Raw genomic sequence first — 7,347 nt, 5'->3', positions numbered from 1 at the left:
CGTGGAGCAGCTGGTAGTTTCGAACTGCTGACCTTGTGGTTCACAGCCCAATTCGTAACCACTACGCTACCAGAGCTCCTTGATATAGGTTATAGTACCTTAAAAATATTGTACAATTACATGTTATTTTAACTTATCTGTATTACTGCCCATAGTTTAAAAAAAGATAACAAGGATGACATGAAGTTAATATCAAGTGTTTATGGGTTGTCAAGGTGTTCTCCATCTCTGAAATTCTGTAGAATTTTATACACATATAAATAAAATGGAGTTCTATTGTGGCACTGTGGGATAATGCACTGGACCCCAATGTCAGTTTGAACCACAAGGTCAGTGGTTCAATTTCACTAGCCACTCTTCAGAAACCTTATACAGGGTCGCTATGAGTCAGAATGACTTGACAGCACTCACTATAGACAATAGCATAAGTTGAATGGAAGCATGCTTTGAAGTCCTAGAAAGAAGTAAAAGACTAATTGATAAAACAGAGAGAGATCATTTTTACACAGTATAGAACGGACATTTCTTATAATTTTAAATGGTTAAGTTGTATGCCAATAAATTATCTGACACTTATTCAAGAACAAACCTCATAACCAGAGCTTTAGAAGACAGTATACTAGATGAAGAGCCACATAGGGCCATGCCTAAGTGAGTGGAAGCAGGGATTCTCAGGCATAAAATTCAGAAGAATGGGGTGTTAACTCAGCGCTAACTCTCCATTGAACCAATGGAAGACAGTAGGCAGAAGGAATAGCAGATAAATTTCTTCCCCATTTTCCCTGTGATGGATTGTCCCAAGGCACTATTTTCTATCTACTCAATCTGGTGATGTCTCACATGGCCAATTGATTGTCTGTGTCTCTTTGTACCTTGTGAAGCAGTGGCAAATTCAGCAATGCATTACTTTGTACTTAAATTCCATCCTTCTCTGTCTCATTTCTGTGTACTTTCACCCTGCTACCTTAGATTTTACCTCCCAATAAAACATTAACATTTGACCTTTTCCTCAGGCTCTGTTTTCTACCAAACTCAGCTACAATACAATCTAATCCAAAGCTAGAATAAAGTACTGTGCATTTTGGTTTAAAATGAGTTTTCTGTGTATAAAATTACTATCATAGGGGATAATGATGATGACAACAATAAATATCTAACACCTTTGGGATATTTACTTTGTTCCAGGTACTGTTTAAGTGCTTTCCTTGCATTAAATTCTTTACTTTTTACAATCATCTTATGAGGTAGGTATTATTGTTATTTTCACCTTATATATAAGAAAACTGAAGTACAAAAGTCCATGGAGCAAATAAGCCTAAAGTCACACAGGTATTGAGTGGCAAAGCTAGGCTTTGAACTCAAATGGTCTGATGCATTTTCATTTGTGTTGACACATTCATCAATAAGGTGGCATCCTCTAAAGCTTCCTTTCACTATTTGGCAATTCTGGGTATGGAAAAGGGTTATGTCAAACTGTTTTAGATTAGAATGTGGTCTCAAAAGAGCTAAGACCCCATTTGTTTTAAGAGTATGTGGTTGTTCAGGCATCAGACTCTGTGTCACAGAGGCTTGCATACGAGAAAGAAATGATTCCAAAGACTTCTACTTAGTTGAATCAAAGTCTTTCATATCTTTGTCAGCAACACAGGTTTTTAGAAGGGTCTACTTTATTACAAACTCTTGGTATAGCGCTGTAGGGTAAACAATGACTAGTAAACCAAAAGGTAAGCAGTTCAAACCCACCAGCTGCTCCTCAGGAACCCGATACAGGGTTTCTATCAGTTGTAAACAACTAGACAGCACTTAAAAATAATAATGACAGCTTCATTTTATGTCTAGTTCCACTTTTAATGATTTTTTTTTCCCTACCATCATACAACAACAACAACAACCATCATATAGTAAAAATATACTATACCCATCCTGTACATGAACACATATATCTGTGCTCAAGCTAATTATACTCTATCTTGTGACTATTTGGGGTTAAAAAACAAAGGTCCCAATTTGTGTCGTAGAAGATAGTTATAACTGAAAATGACCTCTACCTTCCTTGTGCCTTTCTGTTATTCTATTTAAAATAATGACTACAGAATCTCTTTCAACAGAAGGTCATTTGTGTCAATGGACAGAACACAGAGGATCAGATCACCTGCGGTAATTGCAAATTAATGCTCTCCTGGTAATGCATTAACTACACACTATTGATCTACAATTGAATCATAGCAGCTACTGAGAAGTGATTTTACTTTCCTATTTTTTTGCACTTTTATTGCTTTTTCCATAATGCATTTTTCTTTCAACTGAAATTTTCTCTAATTGGCTCCATTTTTAATTTCCTACAGTGAGATGACTTCTAACTTGTAATTAGAATCTGTAAAAATTCATGTCTGTATTTCAAAAGCCGTTTTAGAAATTTACTGAACTGTAACTTTGATGCCATAAACCATATGCATGATGTACAGAGACTTATTTCTAGAAAGTCAAGCTTTTGTATTTTTTTTTTTTAAGTTAGATAAAAGAGAAATCCATTTGGTCCTCTATCAGAAATTTCAATTTGTTGAGTAGTAATAAAATATTAAAAGGTTTTACTTAGTAGAATTTTACTTGTAGAACAATGATGATGTGATTTTTCCTTGTGTAACAAACGTCTAATATGCAAGTAAACAGTTTATTTCACAAATATTTTTTAAAAGTGTGAACATTAGAAAATCAATTCAGTAAATATTGATGTATTCCTGCAAAGAACACTTCTCAAAAAATCCAGATTTTCTCATGATTTGGTAAGCTCTTAATTTTAATAATTATTCTTGCTGGTGAACTAATCATAATCTTAAATTTCACTGTTGAACTTGATCATACTTCTAGTCTAGACAGAGGTCTCAGGCTTGTGCTTAGTTTCTGAACTGTTAGTAGGAGTCACTTGAATTGAAGATATATTCAGACAGGAATTCCCTTTATAATTTTTCATAAACCTAAAACTTACATTGATTGTCTACACTTCTAGATGGCAAAAATGCTTATTTTGTCTAAATTAAATAATTAAAAAGGGTTTTTAGGCCCATAGCCCATTGACTGGGAGTAGCCATAAATTAAACTTAGACTTAGAAGAGGATGTAGAATGAGGGATATCATTTCTTAAGTCAGATGGATTTGGCTAGAAGCACAGAATACCAGAAAGATGTTATACTAGTATGTTACTGACTACACAAAGTCATTCGACTGTGTGCCTCATAACAAACGATGAATAACATTAGGAATAACGGGAATTGCAAAACACTTAATCCTCCTAATGCAAAACTTGTACAAGGAAAAGACAATCATTTGAACAGAAAAAGCGTTTATGATCAGGAAAGGTTGTATCTTATCTTGTGTATCTTATCATCACCGTACTTATTCAATCTCTATGCTGAGAAAATACCCTGAGAAACTGGATTATGTGAAGAAGAACATAGCATCAGGATTTGAGAAAGACTTATGAACAATACGAGATATACAGATGACACAACTTTGCTTACTTAAAAGTGAAGAAGACTTGAAGCACTTGCTGATAATGATCAAAGAATACAGTCTTCAGTATGGATTACAACTCAATATAATGAAAACAAAACTCCTCACAACTGGACCAATACACAATTTCATGATAAAACTCAAAAAAGATTGAAGTTTCAAGAATTCTATTTTACTTGGATCCACATTCAATGATCATGGAAGCAGCAGTTTCAAGAAATCAAGTAACATATTGCATTGGGCAAATCTGCTGCAGAAGACCTATTGAAAGTGCTACAAAAGTGTTAAAGTGGAAAGATGCCAGAACTTAGCTATGGTTTTCTCAATTGCCTCAGACGCTTGTGAAAACTGGACAATGAATAAGGAAGAAAGGAGAAGAATTAATGCTTTTGAATTATACAGTGTTTGCAGAGTATTAAAAGTACCATGGCCAGCCATAAGAATAAACAAATCTCTTTTGGAAGAAGTACAGTCAAAGTGCTTTTTAGCAGCTAAGATGATGAGACTTCATCTCAAGTATTTTGAACCTGTTATAATAAGGGACCAAAATCTGGAGCAGGGCACCATGCTTGGTAAAACATATGGTCAGCAATAAAGAGGAAAGCCCCCAACACAATGGATTGACACAGTGTAATACAATGGGCTGAAACATAACAATTGTGAAGATGATGCAAGACAGGATAGTGTTTCATTCTGTTGTGCACTGTGTGGCTATGAGTCAGAGCTGACTAGATGGCACCTACCATCAATAATGAATCTTAATATTATTTTTTAAATAATCATTACTTGTAACAAGAGTTATGATTATTAATAGAAAAAAGACTGAAGAGAACTAATAGACCCTGTAATGTACTAGATATCAGTTTATCATACTGTGGTGGTATCCATATTGCTATAATTGTAAAAGCTATTCCATCAGTATTTCAAACACCAACAAGGCCAACCATACATGACAGGTTTAACTGAAGCTTACAGACTGAGCCAGATTAGTAACGAAAGTCTGGAAATTCACTTACCAAAACTAGCCAATGAAAAGCTTATGGATCACAACAGAACATTGTGTGACTCACTTGCCACATCATTGAGAGGGATCTATTGTTAGAGAAGGATATTATGTTTGGTAAATCGAACCCTCAGTTCGATGTACTGACATAATAGCTGCAATGACAGACTTGAACATACCAGTGATCATGAGGATGCCCCACAACTGGACTACATTTCATTCTATTATATTAAGTTGCCACACATTGGAACTAGTTACTAGAGGCTAGCTATCTCTCTACCTATCTATTTTTATATCTATCTCTCATATATCATTTCTCTCTTACACAATCCAATGAGACAATAATACAGCTTCCATTTTAAAGATGAAAAAGCCAAGGTTTTCAAAAGTCCAAGAAATAGCAGAATTTATTTAGCTAACAAATGACAAGGCCAGGTGTTGAGAAAAGTAATAAGGACTTGGAAGCTCCTTTTCCTAACTATCATAGTATATACAAGGTTGGGCAAAACAACCTCATCTCGCCACAGGCATACCTCATTTTATTGTACTTTGCTATATTGTACTTCACAGATTTTTTTTTTTTCTTTTTCAAATGGAAGGTTTCTGGCAACGCTGCAGTAAGCAAGGATCTTGGTGCCATTTCGCCAAGCATTTGTACTCACTTCATATGTCTATGCCACATTTTGGTAATTCTCACAATATTTCCAACTTTTTCATAATGTTGTTGATCACTTAAATAGACTAGAGTGTACGGTATAAACATAACTTTTATATGAACTAGGAAATGAAAAAGTTTGTGTGACTTACTTTATTGTGAGATTCACTCATTTGTCTAGAACCAAACTACAAGATCTGTAATATATGCCTGTACATAACAATTGTATAAAAACATAACTGACAAGTGTATCTAAGACTAGAATGAACTGAGGTTTTAAAAAATATGCTAGACACCAACAACTGGGTTTCTTAAATAAATGTGTTAGAAGAAAAGTGAGAACTGCAAAAACACTCATTTACAAAAATTGTTATTGTTGTTATTAGGTGCCATTGAGTCAGTTTCGACTAACAGAGACCCTATGCACAATCAACATGGTATTATCAGTATCTTCATATGCATGTGAAAGTTGTACAATGAATAAGGAAGACTGCAGAAGAGTTGATGCATTTGAGTTATGGTGTTGGAGAAGAATATTGAAGGTATCATGGATGACCACAGAGCAAACTAAAATGTGTTGGAAGAAGTACAACCAGAATGTTCCTTAGAAGCTAAGATGGCCAGATTTCATCTCTCATGCTTTAGATATACTGTCAGGAAGGACCAGTTCCTGGAGAAGGACACCATGCTTGGTAAAGTGGAGGGACAGTGAAAAATAGGGAGACTTCCAGTGAGACAGATTGGCACAGTAGCATTAGCAATGGGCTCAAGCATAGCACGATTGTGAGGGTGGTAACATGACTGGGGAGTGTTTCATTCTGTTGTACATAGGGTCTCTATGATTGGAACCGATTTGACTGCACATAACAAGTGCTTTCTAAATCACTTTGGAGTCTGGGTTCTTAACTCTAACTTAGTACCCGACAGAGTCTTTAAATTTATGTGGTGAATTTTTGTTAACAAATACAAAATTACATACATCCAAATGAATGTGACATTTTCAAAATAATATCCTTGAAAGATATTGGCAAGGCTCAGAATAATTCTGTAAGTTTTATGAATTATTTGTCAAAGTCCATTAATAAATTATCCAAAAAAGACTACTGACTTTTTATACATAAACACAACAGTTCAACAACCAACAATGTTGACCCCCTTCTTAACCTTATTTGTAAGAAACCAAATCCATTCGCAAATTTTGAAGAGTATTCAAAACACATTGCCTCTGAATTTGACTATTTCCACCTGTCATTTGGATGGACAAATTGTGGTGCACTGTGAGTTTACTGCTGTGTTCTTTGTTGATGCTTTCATGATTTTCTTCTTAAACTAACAACAGAAAAGAAGAAAAAGCAACACCCACATCTCATTTTAGGTAATATTGATCGTTTGGAAAGACTCAAAGGAAAGTCAAAAAGAACAATATACTCTTTAAAAAATACTATGTGAAATAGGAATATTGAAACACCTGCTTGGTATGTTATTTTTTTAAAAACATGAATAATAATAATGTAAACAGAAGTTTAGCAGTTTAGTCAAGCATATTAAAACTCTTCTTACAAAGAAACGTAACTGCTAGCTTATCATATATCTACACACAATTAAAAAAAGGGACAGACAACATAAAGATGAAGGTTGCTGTTGTTGTTTTGTGCCATCCAGTCAGTACCGACTTAGAGCGACCCCATCTATGCACAACAAAATGACACAATGCCCAATCCTGGGCCAACCTCACAAATGTTGCCACACTTGAGTCCATTGATACTGACATTTTGCCAATCCATCTCCTTTTTTTTCTCTGACTCTTCACTTTACCAAACATGATATCCTTCTCCAGTGGCTGGTCCCTCCTGACAATATGTCCAAAGTATGAGAGATGAAGTTTGGCCATCCTGGCCTCCAAGAAGGACTCTGACTGTACTTCTTCCAACACAGATCTGTTGGTTCTTTTGTCAATCCAGGGCAATTTCAATATTCTCCTCCAACACCATAACTCAAAAGAATCCATTCTTCTACGGTCTTTTTTATTCACTGTCCAGCTTTTGCATACATATGAGGCTATTGAAAATACGATGGCTTGGCTCAGGCGCACCTTAGTCCTCAAGCTGACATCTTTGCTCTTCAACACTTTAAAAAGGTCTTGTGCAGCAGATTTGCCTAATGCAATATGTCATTTGAT

At 35.2% G+C, this 7,347-nt stretch overlaps 1 protein-coding gene across 1 annotated transcript in view; it reads right to left on the bottom strand.

Moving 5' to 3' along the window:
- Positions 1 to 7,347, bottom strand: part of DPYD (dihydropyrimidine dehydrogenase) — a 1,478,957-nt gene that overhangs the window by 270,580 nt on the left and 1,201,030 nt on the right. The gene's annotated exons all lie outside the window — the stretch shown is intronic.

This window comes from Chrysochloris asiatica, unplaced genomic scaffold (genome assembly GCF_000296735.1).
Source record: "Chrysochloris asiatica unplaced genomic scaffold, ChrAsi1.0 scaffold00002, whole genome shotgun sequence".
NCBI lineage: Eukaryota > Metazoa > Chordata > Mammalia > Afrosoricida > Chrysochloridae > Chrysochloris > Chrysochloris asiatica.
Note: the sequence above shows the minus strand (reverse complement) of the source record. Positions and strands in the feature narration are given on the sequence as shown.